The sequence below is a fragment of the Dendrobates tinctorius genome, unplaced genomic scaffold (genome assembly GCF_039654945.1).
Source record: "Dendrobates tinctorius isolate UK_male_01 unplaced genomic scaffold, ASM3965494v1 ptg000097l, whole genome shotgun sequence".
Classification (NCBI taxonomy): Eukaryota; Metazoa; Chordata; class Amphibia; order Anura; family Dendrobatidae; genus Dendrobates; species Dendrobates tinctorius.
Window position 1 is genome coordinate 70,995 of NW_027361765.1, and position 20,545 is coordinate 91,539.

The window sequence follows — 20,545 nt, forward strand, 5'->3', positions numbered from 1 at the left end:
TTAAAACATTTCAAAAATTCATGTGAAGCACCAGAAGGGTTAATAAACTTCTTGAATGTGATTTTGAGCACCTTGAGAGGTGCAGGTTTTAGAATGGTGTCACTTTTGTTCATTTTCTGTCATATAGACCCCTCAAAGTGACTTCAAATGTGATGTGGTCCCTAAAAAAATGGTGGTGTAAAAATGAGATATTGCTGTTTAACTTTTAACCCTTATAACTTCCTAACAAAAAAAATTTGGTTCCAAAATTGTGCTGATGTAAAGTAGACATGTGGTAATTGTTACTTATTAAGTATTTTATGTGACATAGCTCTGTGATTTAAGGGAATGAAAATTCAAAGTTAAAAAATTGCAAAACTGTAAAAATTTCCGCCAAATTTCCATTTTTTCACAAATAAACACAAGTCAAATCAAAGAAATTTTACCACTATCATGAAGTACCATATGCCACGAGAAAAGAATGTTAGAATCACCAGGATCCATGGAAGCATTCCAGAGTTATTACCTCATAAAGGGACAGTGGTCAGAATTGTAAAAATTGGCCTGGTCACATGCAAACCACCCTTGGGGGTAAAGGGGTTAAAGTAGTTAATTTAATTTTGTATTAAAAATAATTGATTGCATAATCAATAATTTTTATTGCAAAAATTAAAATCATGGCATCTTCCCTTTAAATCTCTAATAGAGTAGGTTAAGGACACATGCAGGTCTGAAATAGCCTATGTGAGACATGATCTGCAGCTTCTGTCGGGCCGGATAGAGACGCTGGAGGGGGATCATGATATCACTAGATCCCATGTAGCTGAATTGCACTAGCTAATGCTTTCACAACAATGGACTGTAAGAGACCTCAGGGTTCAATTAGAAGATCTTGATAATAGGGGCAGGAGATGTAATATCAGGGTGAGAGAGGCATTCAAGTACCTAATGACCAGGAAAATCCCAAACTAATTCTCTAATCCTTAACCCCTTAACGACCGCCGATACGCCTTTTAACGGCGGTAATTAAGGGTACTTAATCCACAGCGCCGTTAATTCACGGCGCTGTGGAGTAAGTAAATAGCGCCCCCCAGTGTCGGATTTTCTCCGGGGTCTCGGCTGCCGAGACCCCAGAGAACATGAATCGGGTCGTTTTTTGCCGACCCCGCTTTTGCGATCGCCGTTATTAACCCTATAACGGCGACCGCAAAAAAAAAAAAAGCCGCGATTTTACATTTAATTTCTCTTTCCTCTGATGTGATCGCACATCAGAGGATAGAGAAATAGGGTCCCCGATCCCCCCGGTCCCCTACCGGTACCTCTCCCTTGTCCTCCGTCCCCTCCCGGTGGTCCCGCGCCCGCCGGCGTCATCCGATGGGCGCCGCCATCTTGAAAATGGCGGGCGCATGCGCAGTGCGCCCGCCGGGAATCTGCTAGCTCCGGCTGGCAGATTCCATTCATTATTTTGATCACTATGATAAACGATCATAGTGATCAAAATAATAAAGATAGTACATAACCCCCCCGTTTATCACCCCCTTATATAGGCACACATAATGAAATAAAAAAAATATTTTTTTTTTCAGTTTTCCATAAGGGTTAGGGTTAGGGTTAGGCTAGGGTTAGGGTTAGGCTAGGGTTAGGCTTAGGCTAGGGTTAGGGCTAGGGTTAGGGTTGGGCTAGGGTTAAGGGTTAGGGTTGGGCTAGGGTTAGGGTTGGGCTAGGGTTAAGGGTTAGGGTTGGGCTAGGGTTAAGGGTTAGGGTTGGGCTAGGGTTAGGGTTAGGGCGAACTAGGATTAGGGTTAGAATTAGGATTAGGGTTGGGATTAGGGTTAGGGGTGTGTTGGGGTTAGGGTTGGAGCAAGAATTGAGGGGTTTCCACTATTTACCAACTTTGGGGGTCTAAAAATTGGGGTCTAAAAAATCACTTTTGTGGAAGTAAAAAAGACTTTTTATTTTCACGGCTCTGCGTTTATAAACTTCTGTGATGCGCTTGGGGGTTCAAAGTGCTCACCACACATCTAGATAAGTTCCTTAGGGGGTCTAATTTCCAAAATGGGGTCACTTGTGGGGGGTTTCCACTGTTTAGGCCCATCAGGGGCTCTGCAAACTCAACATGATGCCCGCAGACCATTCCATCAAAGTCTGCATTCCAAAATGGCACTCCTTCCCTTCCGAGCTCTCCCATGCGCCCAAACAGTGGTTCCCCCCCACATATGGGGTATCAGTGTACTCAGGACAAATCGCATAATAACTGTGGGGGTATGATTTCTCCTGTTACCCTTGTAAAAATACAAATTTGGGGGTGAAAATATCATTTTTGTGGAAAAAAAAATGGATTTCTTATTTTCACGGCTCTACGTTATAAACTTCTGTGAAGCACTTGAAGTTTCAAAGTGCTCACCACACATCTAGATAAGTTCCTTCATGGGTCTAGTTTCCAAAATGGAGTCACTTGTTGGGGGTTTCCACTGTTTAGGCCCATCAGGGGCTCTGCAAACGCAACATGATGCCCGCAGACCATTCCATCAAAGTCTGCATTCCAAAATGGCACTCCTTCCCTTCCAAGCTCTCCCATGCACCCAAACAGTGGTTCCTCCCCACATATGGGGTATCAGCGTACTCAGGACAAATCGCATAATAACTGTGGGGGTATGATTTCTCCTGTTACCCTTGTAAAAATAAAAATTGGGGGGCGAAAAGATCATTTTTGTGGAAAAAAAAATGGATTTCTTATTTTCATGGCTCTACGTTATAAACTTCTGTGAAGCACTTGAAGGTTCAAAGTGCTCACCACACATCTAGATAAGTTCCTTAATGGGTCTAGTTTCCAAAATGGGGTCACTTGTTGGAGTTTTCCACTGTTTAGGCACATTAAGGGCTCTCCGAACGCAACATGGCATCCGATCTTAATTCCAGCCAATTCTGCGTTGAAAAAGTCAAATGGTGCTCCATCCCTTGCGAGCTCTGCCGTGTGCTGAAAAAGGGGTTTACCCCCACATATGGGGTATCGGCGTATTCAGGAGAAATTGTACAACAAATTTTGTGGTTGATTTTCTCTTTTAACACTTGTGAAAATAAAAAAAATTGGTTCTGAAGTAATTTTTTTACAAAAAAAAAGTTAAATGTTAATTTTTTCCATCCACATTGCTTTCGTTCCTGTGAAGCACTTAAAGGGTTAATAAACTTCTTGAATGTGGTTTTGAGCACCTTGAGGGGTCTAGTTTTTAGAATGGTGCCACTTTTGGGTATTTTCTGTCATGTACACCCCTCAAAATGACTTTAAATATGATGTGGTCCCTAAAAAAAATGGCTTTGTAAATTTTGTTGTAAAAATGAGAAATCGCTGGTCAACTTTTAACCCTTATAACTTCCTAACAAAAAAAAATTTTGCTTCCAAAATTGTGCTGATGTAAAGTAGACATGTGGAAAATGTTATTTATTAAGAAATTTATGTGACACATCTCTCTGATTTAAGGGCATAAAAATTTTAAGTTTTAAAATTGCAAAATTTTAATTTTTTTTGCCATATTTCTGTTTTTTTTCATAAATAAACACAAGACTTATCGAAGAAATTTTACCACTAACATGAAGTACAATATGTCACGAAAAAACAATCTCAGAATCAGCAGGATCCATTAAAGCGTTCCAGAGTTATAACCTCATAAAGGGACAGTGGTCAGAATTGTAAAAATTGGCCCGGTCATTAAGCTGCAAACTGGCTCTGTCTCTAAGGGGTTAATTCTGTCCTGGCGGATCCACCATCAATGCCTATTACATTTGACAGAGCTCACCGTGCTCTGTAGCCTAAAGGGTCGTCACTAGAGTTGAGCGAAACGGGTCGGTCATATTGAAAAGTCGGCGACTTTCACTGAAATCGGGTTTCATGAAATGAAACCCGACCATAGCGTGAGGTCGGCCACGAGGTCGGAGACCAGAGCGCCAAAGTCGCATTTCAAAAGATGCTTCCAGCGCCCTTTTTCAGCCAATGATGGAGGATGCACACTGTGGGCAACGCGATTACATAGGCATCGGTCACCACCATCTTTGAGAAGGGCATGCAAGTGATTGGCTGGTTTTGTGTGGCGTCACAGGGGCTATAAAAGGGCGTGAATGCCGACCGCCATCTTACTTATGCCGATCTTAGCATAGGGAGAAATACTGCTGATGATTCTGTAGGGAGAGCGTTAGGCAGGGAAGAAGAACAAAAAAACTGCTTCTGCTGTTAGCGATTTCCACTTACAACACAACACTTTGTGTGCAGTGACAGGGGAGGCTCTGTTTTTGTGCATAAGCTCTGTTGGTTATTAGGCTGCCTTTTAAGGCTCCCTGATAGCTGCATTGCTGTTTGCACACTGCTGTGCAAACTGCTTTTTTAAAAGCAAAAATACTTTTCTTCCTCTTTTCTGCACAGTTACCAAGCGTTCATTTTTCCACCCTTTTGTGTGTGCAGCAGTCCTGCTTATTAGGCTGCCTGCGTCCATACTTGGACTGAGAGCATCATTGTCAGCGTCCTCAAATGTATAGTGAGATTCAAATTGTCACCAATCCTATAGACACCCTACACCTTGTCATACACCATCCAATTTCAGGCTGTTACATTGAGGTGTAATCTCTACTGGGCCTGAGACAATAGTTCAGCGTCCTCAAATCTCTACTGAGATTCAAATTCTCACCAATACTACATACACCCTCCACCTTGTCATACACCATCCAATTTCAGCCTGTTACATTGAGGTGTAATCTCTACTGGGCCTGAGACAATAGTTCAGCGTCCTCAAATCTCTACTGAGATTCAAATTCTCACCAATACTACATACACCCTACACCTTGTCATACACCATCCAATTTCAGCCTGTTACATTGAGGTGTAATCTCTACTGGACCTGAGACAATAGTTCAGTGTCCTCAAATCTATAGTGAGATTCAAATTCTCACCAATCCTATAGACACCATACACCTTGTCATACACCATCCAATTTCAGCCTGATACATTGAGGTGTAATCTCTACTGGACCTGAGACAATAGTTCAGCGTCCTCAAATCTATAGTGAGATTCAAAATCTCACCAATAGTAGATAAACCTTCTACCTTGTTTTACAGTACCATATAGCTGGTGGTATTTTGGGTACATTTTCACAAAAATTAGCAAGTGTGGTGGAATACGCCATGGAAGTGGGAGGGGGATGCCAGCTGGACCCGATGGTGGTGGTGGTGGTGTTGCATCTGTTGGTAGTGGCAAAAGCACAATAGCACCTAAGGCAGGAGGTGTTGAGCCTGTGTCATCGTCTGGCTCCAGAAGGCCTCGAAGGCTCTCTTTTCTGGGAGTAGGTAAACCACTTTTAAAGCCGGAGCTTCAGGAACAAGTTTTGGCTTACATTGCTGACACAGCCTCCAGCTCTCTTGCCTCTTCTTCTGAAGTTTCAAAAAATAAAGGCACTGAGTCGTCATTGGAGGCTCCTGGTCAGGAACAACACCTTTCCTTGTGTCCTTCACCCCTACCAAAAATGAAGGATGTGGCAGGCCACACTACCGATTACTCCATGGAGCTCTTTTCACATACCATGCCTGGGTTATCAAGTCAAATCGTGAATTCCCCAGTCCAAGATGAATCTGACATGGAGTGCACTGATGCACAGCCACTGCTAGATTTTTCTGCTGGTACATTCACTCAGAGCACTACATTGTCCTCGCAGTGTACTGAGGCAGAATAAGACTCTGATGAAACTCAAGTGCCCCTTGCCGCATACTATACCACCTTACATGGTGACAAAGAGGAAGGTGCAGATGAAAGTGCAGGTTCCTTGAGCAGGTGGGGGGGCATACTCATGGGCAACTCGCCAACAAGTGGGCCCCCCCTGCTTGCTCAGGATCACAGCACTTGCAAAGTTGAAATACTTACCTCTCCCTGCTCCACCGCCGTGACGTCTTCCGCGTTTCCTGACAGTGACATTCTGGTCAGAGAGCGTGATGACATCACATCTGTACACCCTCTGCCTAAACAGTCCAAGTGCAGTGAGATGGAAGATGGGGACTACGAGAAGTCCAGACTAGCACAGGGATTCCCTGTAGAAAAATATATATATATATCTTCTTGCACGGTTGAGAATCAAAAAGTAAAAGCAATGTTGAGGATAAAATAAATCTTGTTTTTAATTGTTCATTCAAAAAGTGATTACAAAAAATGAAGAAAAGTAAGTTCATGACATGCAATAATTATTTGAAGAGAAAACGAGCATTGTTCTTACATATAGTCTTGAGCAGCTGTGTTGTCCGGGTGTTCGAGAGTCTCAAGGGATATGAGATCTCCTGAACAAGAGTTAGGCCGGCTTTATATACTATTCTGACCTATAAACTACAACCACATATGGTGGCTTGCCACTATGTTCATAAGTTCTTCCATATTAAGTGAACTGTAGTTATTTTAACAATATGCATACAGTTATTTATGCATTACCTTAGTCTGAGATATTTAAGCCCAAAGTCTGAGATCTTTAGAACCATTCATTATCTCTAAATAGTCACATTTTGACAGCTTTGACAAGTGACCTATACATTTGACAAGAGAGACAGCTGTGTGAGCCAAGGAATCCAGAATAGCTCAGTCACACTCTAACCAGAGCCTCTGCTAGCTGGACTAGACTCTGTATGTGAGAATTAATCTATATGAGAGAATTAATCTATATTATAGAAATACTGATATTTTACAGTCCCCCCTGATTATGATTTGAGACATATCATAATCAATCCTAACTCATTCTCTCACCATTCGTATCACATTCATTCTTTATTCTGAAAACCTTGTATCAACATCTGCCCTGAATGTCATCTGAATTTTCAAACCTATTGTAAAAACAAAAATTAGATCAGAGAGTTATATTTTTTCCGTTTTAACATCTCTCTTAAAATATCATCTTCCTTTTTCATTTCTATCTTTATATTCTTATAAATACTCCTAATTTTACACATAATAATTATTTGATATATTATACACAGCAAAACTATGATAAATAAAATAACAATCGGATTAGACAATACATTCCCTGCTGCCATTTTCGCTGAAGACTGTGACCAACTAGTTACAGATTTTCCTAAATTTCTCCACCAAGATGAGCCTGACATACTCGTCCATTCATGTTCAATATCATTTAGATTACCTTGTTCATGTCTAAATACAATTTCAGCTTCTTTTAATTGTTTTGTCAGCAGATTTAATAAACCCTTGTCCTTCTTTATTTCATTTGTCCACAAATCCCAAGGGAATTTATTGACTTGTGACAAATTGAACTGGATCGGAAGGATTTTCAGACGTCTTGAGCTTATTGACGTAATATTAATACTTCCTTCCTTCTTTGTGAGAGTTTTAACATTTCCCTCAATACAATATAAACCCATTGTCAGATTTTCGACATGTACACAAGATGAGAAGAATGCAGAAACTGCTTCTTTTCCTGACATGACTTGGAAACAAGTTTTGTTAGCGCTTACTGGTGTCACCAAGTCATGTATCGTGTGGACATTCTCAACTCTGGCATGACAAGAAGTATGATTATGGAAACATGAATGATAAATGACTTTATCCTGTCCAGGTAGACACATTACCTTGGAAACAAAATTTAAGCATGACGAAATGTCTAATTGTTCAATGTTTGTACCATCAAATGCAAAATCTGTGTACTATAATTGATAATATAACAATTGTGTAGGGCTGACAGGAATTCCCAGAACACCTATAGGAACCAGGGTTTCTTCTCTTCCTGACACTGGAATCAGTGATGTTCCTACACAAATGTTCTGTTCACATCCTAACCACTTATTTACCCACAAATCTGTATGGTTTAACGCAAAGTTATATTCTATGGGCAAATTTCTTATTAGCCCTAAAGGGGTAATTCCACTTTGTAAGGCTTGTGCAATCATTTTCAGATTGGTGGAATATTCAATCTGAATTTCTAGACATGTTTTGGCCACTTGAGATTCCTGTTCACTTTCCATTAAAGCTAAAGTAGCATCCTGAAGATGTGATACAGAAGATCCCAATACAGTAGCAGTGTTCAAAACCATCTTTTCAAGGACTTGATTCAAGCTTTTCTGAATCTTTACCCCTTTTCCTCCAATATACCCAATATTTTCCAGATCTGATTTAAGTGTATGAATGTCCATAGTGTTAATTAAACTTCCTACTGTTCCTAATCCCCCCAAAATACCTTCAAACACTCCCCTCTTACTTCTAACCTGTGTTGAAGTTCTTTTCCCAAACCATTGTTCTATTCCCATCTCCATGTTAGTGAGATGTGGTTGACACTGGGGATATCTAGAAGAGATTTTCCAGTTAGACATGTTAAAGGTCCATACCATGGTCAGAAACACTCCATCTCGTAACAGAGGTTTAGTTTGGAACTGATTGATCTGAAAAGGAGTAGATGGTTGAAATCTTGTCTGTGTGCATACATTATCTACTGCTGACCATATATTTACCTTTACATCTCTACATTGTTTGTAGTTATACTTCGTTAAAATGCAACATTGGTAAGGTCCAGAATCCTTAGGAGATGGATTATCTACAGAAAAAATAAAATCCTTATTTAACCATCTCACGTTACCGGATTGACCTCTGTGTATAACATTTGTTGGACCATTTGAAAAACTTCCCAAAAATGATTTATCTTTGGTCCATATTAACAAAGATTCTGAAGGTTGCTCTAACCTCGTGCTGCATTTTAGTATTAAAGGAGACATATTTTCTTGACTATATACTGCTTGTGGTGTAACCCTTACTTCTGGAGCTATAGTATTTGAAACTGTAAAAACTACAGATACCTGTACTTGTACTGGTTCTCTGGTTATCTGAAAATTCCATGTTTTTACCCAATCCTCGTCTCCTTCTGTAATAGAAAGAAATGAAGGATCTAAAACTTTCCCAAAAAGTTGTGTCTTTAACAAAGCATCTGTTTTGGATGTTTCAACTTTCCCTTTTGCGATCATCTCATTTGTAATATCGCCTGACCACACAGCTTTCTCTTCACCTCTTATCTCTATATTCCAGAATAACACATCTGTAGGACTACATTCCCATGTGCCTGTCTTATTATTGTGTATATAATCTCCTTGTAACTGTGTGAACTTCGTCTTAGGTCCTGTGGTTGCGTGTAATATTATGTCAGTGTCATGTATGAAGTGTAGCTCAATACAGCATTTTGCACCAAAACCCATGCAAATGTTTCCAGTAATATCTACTGAATCGTCCGGTATGTCCTCATCTATTAAGCTTTGTAGATTCGTTCCTCTTGGTTTCCTTGGATGTAAAGTTCCTTTGAAAAGTTCCTTCACTTCACTAGTATTTGTTCCATGGTGTGAAATATCTTCAGCGTAGATCACAGTTGAAACAGTACAAAACAGCAGAAATGTGATTCCCATCAGATAGTAGCTTTTCCTGGGCAACGTCTTTTTCTCCTGAAGGATTGGTGTTGAATCCCTTCCGTCAAAGACGTGGAGTTTCATATTCCAGTTCTTATTGGAATCCATTTCTTCCTAAAAGAAATGCAGTATCATTATTTTGCAATATACAGTTTGCATTGATCAACATGTACCCACAATTTTTGTTGTCTGCGGGTATTTTTAACCACCTTAGATGCTCGTTGCACAAGAATCATCACTTGTCCCATGGTTTCGATAATTTCAAAGGGACCTTCCCAATTACTTTCCCAAGGTCCATTCTTCCTGAAAGTTTTAATCATCACTAGAGCCCCTTTCTTGAATTTGGATACATATGGTGGCTCCATTCTCTGCATTCTTGATGCAGCATGTGGAAGAATTGTTTTCAAATTTTCCTGCAACAATTGCAACCATTTGGACCTTACAACAGCATCTTTTTGTGGTGTAGACAAAAATGGTTCATGAGGAAAAATCAATGGCATTTTTCTTCCTGTCATCAGTTCAAAAGGAGTAAACTGAGTTGTGGCAGAGGTTGTTCCTCTTACACTCAACAGTACAAAAGGTACTGCATCAACCCAAGTATTGCCTTTGTCCAATAACATCTTGGCAATTCTGGATTTTATTGTTCTATTCATCCTTTCCACAATACCAGCAGACTGTGGATGGTAGGGTACATGAAACTGCTGTCGTACCCCTAGAATAGCACAAACGGCTTGCATGATTTTTCCTGTAAAGTGACTTCCTCGATCAGAGGTGATCATTCTTGGGATCCCCCAAGTACAAAAGACATGATTAACTAATGCTCTAGCTGTAGACAAAGCATCATCTTTCCTGACAGGTAAAATTTCAACCCACTTAGAAAAAACATCTACCACAACCAATGCATACCTGAGACCATTTTTACCTGATGGTAACGGTCCAATGTAGTCGATTTGTAACGTAGACCATGGACCCTCTGCAGGTGCGATTCGGAGTAGTGGCGGTTTCTGTCCTTTTGGTCTTGGATTAATTTGGGCACAAATGAGACATGATTGAACAACACTTTGCACTGTCTCTTCCATCTTTTCCCAGTAAAATTTCTCTCTGAGAATGCCTAACAATTTTTGTTGGCCCAAATGACCCAAACTTTCATGATTGTATTTTGTGAACTCAACCTGTAGATGTCTTGGGACAACAGGACGCAACTCCCCGTTTAAGTCATGACACAAAACCCCGTTTTCACAAACAAAGGGAGGTTTTGGATCAACCCGGGAAGCAACAAGAGATGAGTCTTTTTCTTGTTCTTCCGCAAAAGAAGGGATATGCGTGTCTGTTCTTTGAACTGCTGAAACCTCGAGAGGTTCAGGTTCAAACACCTCTTCTCCTGTCAGGGCTGCCTCTTTGGCTAGCATATCTGCGGTTGCATTTCCAACAGATAATTCATCATCAGATTTTTTATGGGCCGGAACCTTGACAATAGCAAAACCATTAGGGTTTTTTGATGCTATCCTGAAAATTGTCTTCAGTGTGTCACTGTGAACAAGAGTCTTATTAGATGAATCTACATAACCTCTTTTTTCCCAAACTGACAAGTAATCTGTCAGTGATCTTACAACATAAGAGCTATCACTGTAGATCACAATGGGACACTGATCATCTGCTTCATTCAGCTGTAGTACCATTTTTACTGCTTCTAGCTCTGCTCTTTGAGCTGAAAAATGACTCGGTAATTTGTGCTTCACAACCTGTCCTCTGTTGGGATAAAAAATGGCATATCCTGAATAATAGTGCCCATCTGAATAGAATCTGGAACCATCTACAAAAATTGGTTCGTCTGTTACCTCTGCTTTCCGTCTGAAAAGTGATGGACTTGGATCCTGAAAAGACTGTAAACAATCATGAGTTTGTCCTTCATATTGCATCAGCTGAGGAAGAACATATTTGGCCTTGTAATCTACCTCAATTTGTTTGGGAGACAATGACAATAACCAATGAGCAAATCTCTGATATGACACACCTGGGATATTATTCTCAAAGAGAAGTTTTAGTGTAGAGTGAGGAGTTTGCAAAATGATTTTGTTGAACCCGACAATATGTTCGGTTGCTTTGACTGCAAAGTACACACCTACCAAGTGTCTTGCACAGGTCTCAAAACCTTTTTCAACAGGTGAGAGAAGTTTTGAAAAATAGCCCAAAATTCTCCACTCTTCTCCCTGTAATTGCAGCAATACAGCAGAAACAGATGTTCCTGATGTATGCACTTGCAAAGCAAATGGAGCCGAAGGATCTACTGTGGACAAAGCAGGTGCATTTTGTAAATTCATTTTCAATTGTTCAAATGAGGTTTGCTGTTCATCACCCCAAGGACCAAAGTAATCACTGTTTTCACCTTTCAAAAGATCATATAAAGATCTGGCCTTATCTGCAAAATTCTCAATGAAATCCCTTGAATAATTCATAAGACCTAAAAAATGTCTCAATGCCTTGAGTGATGTCGGAATTGGTAGGGAAGCAATTGCCTCAATTCTTTCCTGCAGTGGCTGCCTTTTTCCTGGACTCAACAGCACCCCTAAAAATCTGACCTCAGTCTGCATCAATTTGACCTTTTTGGTGTTCAATTTCAACCCTGCATCATGCAGCAACTCAAACAATTCTGTCAGAAGAGAAACATGTGTCTCTTTATCCTCTGTAGACAATAAAATATCATCCACATATTGCAGAATGCAATCAGGCCTCGAAAATCTGGATAATACCTTTGCCAATGCCTGATGAAAAACACTAGGTGACAAATGTGCTCCTTGAGGTAACCTGCAAAACAGATATTGCTCGTCCAAGAAAGTAAATGCAAACTTATACTGACAACTCTTTTCAAGAGGTATACTGAAAAAACCATTGCTAATGTCCAGTACAGAGAAGTATTTGGCCTTTGCATTTAACCTTGCCATCATGTCATGAGTATCTGCCACAATTGGTGCGACATTGGGTGTATGCTTATTGAACATCCGTAAATCCAATATCATTCGATAAGAACCATCAGATTTCAAAACACACCACAAAGGATTGTTACTTACAGAATTAGCCTTTCGGATAACACCTTGATCTAACAATTCCTGTATGATCTTTGACATAGAGTCAATTGATTCTGGAGGCAATTTATACTGACGCTGTGGCGGGGGATCACGCCCCTCCACATTCACGATAACGTCTTTCATTGTTCCAACCTGATTCCTGAACTGAGCCCAAAGAGAAGGAAAAAGCTGTACAATTTCTGTCAATACCTCGTCATCATTAGTGTCAGGCCACAAATGGTCAGATGACACCACATCATTCAAGCAAATACTTCCAACATGGCTATAATCATTAGGATCAATGACTACTGGTTTACAACCATTGGAATCTTTCCAGATCACTTGATTTCCTAGGTCAACTACCCATCCGAATTTCTGCATAAAATCTGTGCCAAGTATATTTTCAGAATCACGACAATACCAGATGTCAATTTCTGTTTTGAAAGAACTAGGTATTTCCAAAATCACATTGGGAACTAAGGTTGCTTTAGTTCCACCTTTTCCACTGAAACCGACAATTGTACAAACTGGTGAATCTGGGTTTAGCTTCAAATCAAGGTTTGTAACACTTAACTGAGCTCCTGTGTCAATGAGAAATACAACATTCTGGCCTGCTAAACTTACTTTGATAAATGGTCTTCCACAGTCATCCAATGTAACTCGAGTCACAAATTCCAATGGATGTGGTACAGGAATAGTCTGTGATTGTCAGAAAGATGAAGGAGATGGGAGAAGACCAGTGTCCTTTTTAAAAGACCTTGGAATTCTATCCCTTGACTCTGTTTCCTTCACTGTCATTTCTCTGATCTGTCTGATTAATGGTGCATATGGTGACTGTGTTTGTCTGTTGGCAGTATGAGCAGGTGCAGATGATTGTAATGCAGGTGCGGAAGGTGTGGTGTATGATTTTGGCATGAGTCCGTTTTCCCTTCCAAGCTTACCTGTTCCTTGTGTACCCATCTCTGATTCTGCTCTCAAAAATTTCCTGCACTGCCACTTCAAGTGTCCAGGTATACCACAAAAATAACAATGGATATTGTTCCTTTGTGTAGTATTTTTACCTCTATGATCAATGTAATCCCTGCTCTTGGAGAATACTGTGACTCTAGGTTTCAGTTGACTGTCTTCCTTCTCATGAACTACAGCTATTTTAGCCTTGACCTGATTTTGTTTCATGGATCTCCTTATTCTGTCAATAAAAACTGTTGCTTCTTGCAATGATGGCTGAGTGTTAGCCAATTGCACTGAGGCAGGATCTAAGTACTTGAACTTCTTTACAAAAAATTTGATCATGGATGCTGGCTCTTCGTGAGGCCCGAGATCCATTACCATCCTATAGGCCTGTTCAAACTTTACCAAAAAAGAGAAAGGATCTTCAGAAATATTTGTTTGTAAACTCCCTAAAATATCAACTGTAGGCATGTCTTCTCCAGTTGTAAACAATACTAATTGTCTAAGTCTGTCTTCTTTTGTACTATGTGCCATTTCATTCTCATCATTTAATCTGGGTGTGGTCTGTAATCTTTTTCCCATATGTGAAGGTAACCAAACTTTGAATATTTTATTCTTTTGCTCATCATTCAGATTGTATTTGTCTGTGTTTGATTCAAAAGTGTCCGCATTATAAAAGGCATCCATCTTATCATTGTAATTTGGAATGTCTTTTACAATTTTCATTAGCTGATCGTGTATTTTCAGATTAATGCGTGCTGCTCTGTCATGTAATTTTTTCCGTTGTAATTCTACTGCCTCTAATTCCTCTACTGAAGCATCTGGATTTTGCATATTTGGTACAAATGATGAGGCAGCAGCACTGTCCTCCTGTTTACCTGTTGATCTTGTGTTAGCAGAAACCCTCTTTATATCTTGTCGTAATTTAGACAATAACTCTGTCCTGGTATCTATTTGATCTTCCAATTGTTCTATATGTTCTGACAAAATCAAACAATTTGGACAATCAAAGTAATCCCCGTCAGACTCTTGTGTGTCACCTGGTGTGTCAGTGTGATTAATGTCTTGTGTGACAATGCATGTTTTATAGGTGTTAGGTTCAGTTTTCTCAAAGACTAAGCTATTATACACATGGACTAACTGCATAACATTCTGAAGTTTCCTTTGTAATTTTCTTACTGAGAAAAACCTTTTGTCAATTTTAACATTTTCTGCCTCACATTGATTATACAAACTAGACCATAATTGGGCATCCGTATGATTATGAACAAACTTGAAATCTATGTTACTTTTCTTAGCATAATCATGTATAAAATCCATTATAATTTTTTCTCACCTATTGAGAGTCTTTCCCGTCAATGGATGGTCCTCTGTGTCCTTATGCAATCCTCAGATCTCCGTCTGGATGAGACGCATGCAGCTCTTTACGATCCTCACCCGTCGTCTTCAGGTTCAGTGTGATCTTTGTGCCGTGAAATAGTGGAATTCCTGAGGAAGCTTGTACAACAGGTGGTTTTTAGCAGAGTTCGTGCTCCCCCCTTGCACAATCGAGGAAGGAATGCCAACCAAAATTAGCACAAAAGATCAGGCTGGCTACGGCTCGCCAAAATGTAGAAAAATATATATATATATCTTCTTGCACGGTTGAGAATCAAAAAGTAAAAGCAATGTTGAGGATAAAATAAATCTTGTTTTTAATTGTTCATTCAAAAAGTGATTACAAAAAATGAAGAAAAGTAAGTTCATGACATGCAATAATTATTTGAAGAGAAAACGAGCATTGTTCTTACATATAGTCTTGAGCAGCTGTGTTGTCCGGGTGTTCGAGAGTCTCAAGGGATATGAGATCTCCTGAACAAGAGTTAGGCCGGCTTTATATACTATTCTGACCTATAAACTACAACCACATATGGTGGCTTGCCACTATGTTCATAAGTTCTTCCATATTAAGTGAACCGTAGTTATTTTAACAATATGCATACAGTTATTTATGCATTACCTTAGTCTGAGATATTTAAGCCCAAAGTCTGAGATCTTTAGAACCATTCATTATCTCTAAATAGTCACATTTTGACAGCTTTGACAAGTGACCTATACATTTGACAAGAGAGACAGCTGTGTGAGCCAAGGAATCCAGAATAGCTCAGTCACACTCTAACCAGAGCCTCTGCTAGCTGGACTAGACTCTGTATGTGAGAATTAATCTATATGAGAGAATTAATCTATATTATAGAAATACTGATATTTTACATTCCCTAGCGAGGAGACTTATTTAATTGTTTTCAATGTTGGGACAGCTATTTTTGGGGAACACTATACTCTGGAGAATGATATATGAGGCCCACCATACACTGGAGCATTCCAAAGGTGAACATCAGACACTGGAGCAGCATTTACAGGGCCCATTATGCACTGGAGCATTAGAAAAGGGGCCCATTATATATGGAGCATTATTTGGGCCCATAACACAGTGGAGCTTCATCCATGGGGACCAACATATACTGTAGCATTATGTGAAGCTCATGATATACGGTTTCAAACATTATATGGGACCAATGATTCTGTATGGAGAAATATATGGGCCTCATTACTCTGTATAGCGCACTATGCGGTGGCCATAATACTGTATGGAGTAATATACTGTCCGTTTTTGGAGCTATTGGAGAATTTAAAATGGATATCAGTCATGATATGTAAGAAGTGAAGTATTTTTCATTGTACTATACCACTATTTATCTGCCGTATCAGAGGATCATGAATTGTGGCATGTGTTAAAGTGACACTCTTTGGCCCAGGGCCCACGAAAATCTGGAGACAGCCCTACCCCCCCACTACTTTAGCCAAATAACCCCCAGTTTTCAATGCCTAACTATTATTATAAAGTAAATTAAGGTTCACAAGCTTAAGTAATAAGAATTGATGTTTTTGGCATTAAAATGGGCACTGTAGGTGTGTTTCCTGTCCTCCACTCCCTACCGACCTTGGTTCCCCATTGACTTGCATTGGGTTTTGTGTTTCAGTCGGCCTTCGACTTTTCACGATAATCAGCCGATTTCGTTCGACCCGACTTTTGAGAAAGCCGGGTTTCATGAAACCCGACTCGACCCGAAAAAAGGCAAAGTCGCTCATCTCTAGTCATCACCATATCCACGTGACATGAATTGTTGTCTTCATGATTATGAGACCAAAGAAAAAATTATGACAAAGGCCAGGACACAGAAAGAGATAACATATTTGGGTATGGTAATCCAGTTGTTTCCAGATTTGTCTTGCCTCACCCTACAGAAAAGAAGGCTTCTCAGACCCTTTTGCTTGAAGGGAGGGAATCTCTGAATTTGCGCTCTGTGGAGGGTTTACCAGCTTTCTGTGAAGCTTTAGGGCTGTAGACCCCCAAGATTGTGGACTAGGAGACTCATATTCCACGCCCAGTTTGGTGATGTTTAGTATCTCTTGACCTGTTGATTTTAGTTTACTGTATTCATTTATCTCTTTTTATAGGTACTGGACGGTGCAAGTATACTCATATAATGCTAATTAAGTTAAAGGAAGCTGTTTTTATGTCATGCGGTAGTATCAGCAAGTTCAAAGTAATAATAGCCTGGGGGAGCCCTGGTCTGTCCTGTTGGAAAAGGGTTATTTTTCTTTTTCACTGAAGTTTTCTCTCACCTTTGCACAGGCTAAACTCTGGGCTCCGCTCCCTTGGCAAATACTCCTGGGGTTAAGTTGTCTTTCTTGCATTCCTAGTGGGTTCAGTCTATTCCACAGGAGTAACTCCAGTCCAGGAGATTCTCCCTGGGAAATATGGTTCTTATTTCTCTAAGGTTCCCATATTATTTTTATTTTTTTTTATGTCTTTGTCTTTCCTTTGCCCTTGTGCTTCCATCCTTCCTTTCTGCTTTGGCACAGCTTTTTGGAGAGAAGATGATAGAATCCTTGGAGGGTCTGGGGAATCTTCATCTACCGGGATGCTTTGGAGGGGAGACAAGATCAGGGCCCTCTCAACAGGTGAGTAATACATACGATCATCATGACTCGCTTAATATCACTTAACATTAGGGGTCTTAATTCTCCTAGGAAGAGGAGGCTCACGTTACAGGAATTGAAGTTTCAAAAGGTCAATACAGCCTTGATACAGGAGACCCATTATGGTAAAAGATCCACATTTAAGTTTGCTCTTAATTCCTTTCCTATGTCTTACTCAGCTTTTCATAACAATAAGAGAGGAGTTATGGCAGTTTTGCTATCCTCAGATTGTCCACTGCAAGTGACCAAGACATGCATAGATACGGGGGGTCGGTTTGTTGTTTTAGAGGCACCTCTGAGGGGTAAACCAATTACCTTATGAAATTTATTAGCTCCAAACACAGGATAGATCCATTTTCTGTAGAAGGTGTTTTCTTGGGGGAAAAAGTGTGTGCGCGTCAAGCCCCGCCCCTCATTATGATGTCATAATGCCCCTATTTGCATACTGGGGAAACAGTGTGTGCGTATTAAGCCCCGCCCCTCATTATGATGTCACAATGGTTGCCATGGCGACGCTGATGTCATCATAAGTTGCAAGCCCTGCCCCCGCTCATTATGATGTCATAATGGTTGACTATGGGATGGAGGATGTGTGATGGGTATATGGGCACTGGACTATGGGATGGAGGATATGTATGACGGGTATATGGGCACGGGACTATGGGATGGCGGATATGTATGATGGGTATATGGGCACGGGACTATGGAATGGAGGATATGTATGATGAGTATATGGGCACGGGACTATGGGATGGCGGATATGTATGATGGGTATATAGGCACGGGACTATGGGATGGAGGATATGTATGATGGGTATATGGGCATGGGACTATGAGATGAAGGATGTATGATGGATACATGGACACTCGACTATGGGGAAGAGTCTTGAGGAGATCATTTGCATATTCCCAGTGCCTCTTGGGATAAGTGAAGAGTCTCCGTGAGCTCAACGATCACTGGGTTTTGGCCGTTGCAGCTGAAAAGAGGAAATCGGAAAACCAGGGGAAGAGTCTTGAGGAGATCATTTGCATATTCCCAGTGCCTTCCGGGATAAGTGAAGAGTCTCCGCGAGCTCAACGATCACTGGGTTTTGGCCGTTGCAGCTGAAAAGAGGAAATCGGAAAACCAGGGGAAGAGTCTTGAGGAGATCATTTGCATATTCCCAGTGCCTTCCGATATAAGTGAAGAGTCTCCGCGAGCTCAACGATCACTGGGTTTTGGCCGTTGCAGCTGAAAAGAGGAAATCGGAAAACCAGGGGAAGAGTCTTGAGGAGATCATTTGCATATTCCCAGTGCCTTCTGGGATAAACGAAGGGTCTCTGCGAGCTCAACGATCACTGGGTTTTGGCCGTTGCAGCTGAAAAGAGGAAATCGGAAAACCAGGGGAAGAGTCTTGGCTCATCTTTCATCGTTTTTAAGAAATCTCAATATGGAAGAGGCCAGGAGCCATTTGGTGAGCTGCATTTCTTGCTACATGTTCACAGGCTTACCAATGGAAAAGCCAAACTTCACATGACACAAATGCAAGCTTGTGTCCCTGTTGCAGGAAAAGTTGCAAAATCTTGAAGAGAGGTTAGCTACGTTGAAGATCATTAAGGAAGGTGAAGAGTTCTTAGACAGAGCAGAATTATCTCTTCATGTTACAGAAAGAGAAGACATTCGAAGTGCACCTGAAGAAACAGAGGAATGGAGACATGTGACTCAGAGAAGCAGGAGGATCAGGAGGCAGTCAGCACCCATACTTCTCAGGAACCAGTACCAGGCTCTTACACAAGACTTTGCCCACAAACAGCAACCTTGTACGCCCTCAGAGTCCTCTTGGATGGAGAAAGAAAAATGTTGTGAAGAAGAAACGGAGAGTGGTGGTCATGGGGGATTCCTTATTGAGAGGAACAGAGGCTGCTATCTGCAGACCGGATATAACTTCAAGAGAATTGTGCTGTCTTCCAGGTGCAAAAATTAAAGATGTGTCTGACAGGATATCAGGACTCTTCAGACCTACAGATGACTACCCATTCCTGCTACTACATGTGGGGACAAATGACACCGCAAGAAACGACCTGGAAACCATCTGCAGAGACTTTGAAGACTTAGGCAAGAAAGTGAAAGAACTGGGAGCGCAGGTGGTCTTCTCTTCTATCCTCCCAGTGGATGGCCATGGAACAAGGAGGTGGAATAAGATTCTGCAGGTGAACAACTGGCTACGTCGATGGTGCCATCAGCAACGATTTGGATTTATGGATCACGGAGTGAATTACCTTTACGATGGACTACTTGCTAGAGATGGGGTGCACCTAACGAAGACTGGAAAACATGTATTTGGAAATCGCCTTGCTACACTTGTAAGAAGAGCTTTAAACTAGAACAACATGGGAAGGGAAGCAAAAGACCAGAAAAAGCCATACACCTGACAAATGCTATTGAGAACTCTGCTATTAGAAGTGGAAAGGAAGAACAAAGACAAAAGAATCTAATTAATAAAAATATTGGAGAAAGAGAAACCAATCACAAACTAAAATTTTTCTATACTAATGCGCAAAGCATGGGCAACAAACAAGGAGAATTGGAACTACTAACACAGGAAAAGAAATATGATGTCATTGGAATCACTGAAACTTGTTGGGACAATACACATGATTGGAATACAAGACTAGAAGGATACAACTTATTTGCAAGAAACAGACTTGATAAACGAGGAGGAGGTGTCGCATTGTATGTTAGAAACGCGTATATCTGCACAGAGGTTGAAGCTTCAGAGGCTGGGAGTTCTGTGGAAACTGTTTGGGTAAGAATACAAGGACAGAACAATGGAAAGGACACCATTGTAGGCATTTACTACAGGTCGCCTGTGCAAGCTGAGGATATGGATGAACTCTTTATGCATCAAATGGCCAAGTTCTCCAAAAAATATGACATAGTTGTCATGGGAGATTTGAACTATCCAGACATTTGTTGGGAATCTCTCTCAGGCAAAACTAACAGGTCAAGGAAATTCTTATCCTCTCTTGCTGACAACTTTATCTTCCAAAAGGTAGGGGAGAAAACAAGGGGAACTGCTACCTTGGATCTAATCCTTATAAACAGGGAGGAAATGGTTGAGGAGGTAAAA

The 20,545-nt window shown here is 40.7% G+C and overlaps 1 long non-coding RNA gene across 1 annotated transcript; it reads right to left on the reverse strand.

The window, feature by feature from the left end:
- Positions 1 to 6,107: 6,107 nt before the first annotated feature.
- Positions 6,108 to 15,006, reverse strand: LOC141098883 (uncharacterized). Its single transcript, XR_012234380.1, has 2 exons — positions 14,749 to 15,006; positions 6,108 to 9,510 (listed from the first exon to the last, which is right to left on the reverse strand). It is a non-coding gene; the product is annotated as an uncharacterized lncRNA (long non-coding RNA).
- Positions 15,007 to 20,545: the final 5,539 nt, after the last annotated feature.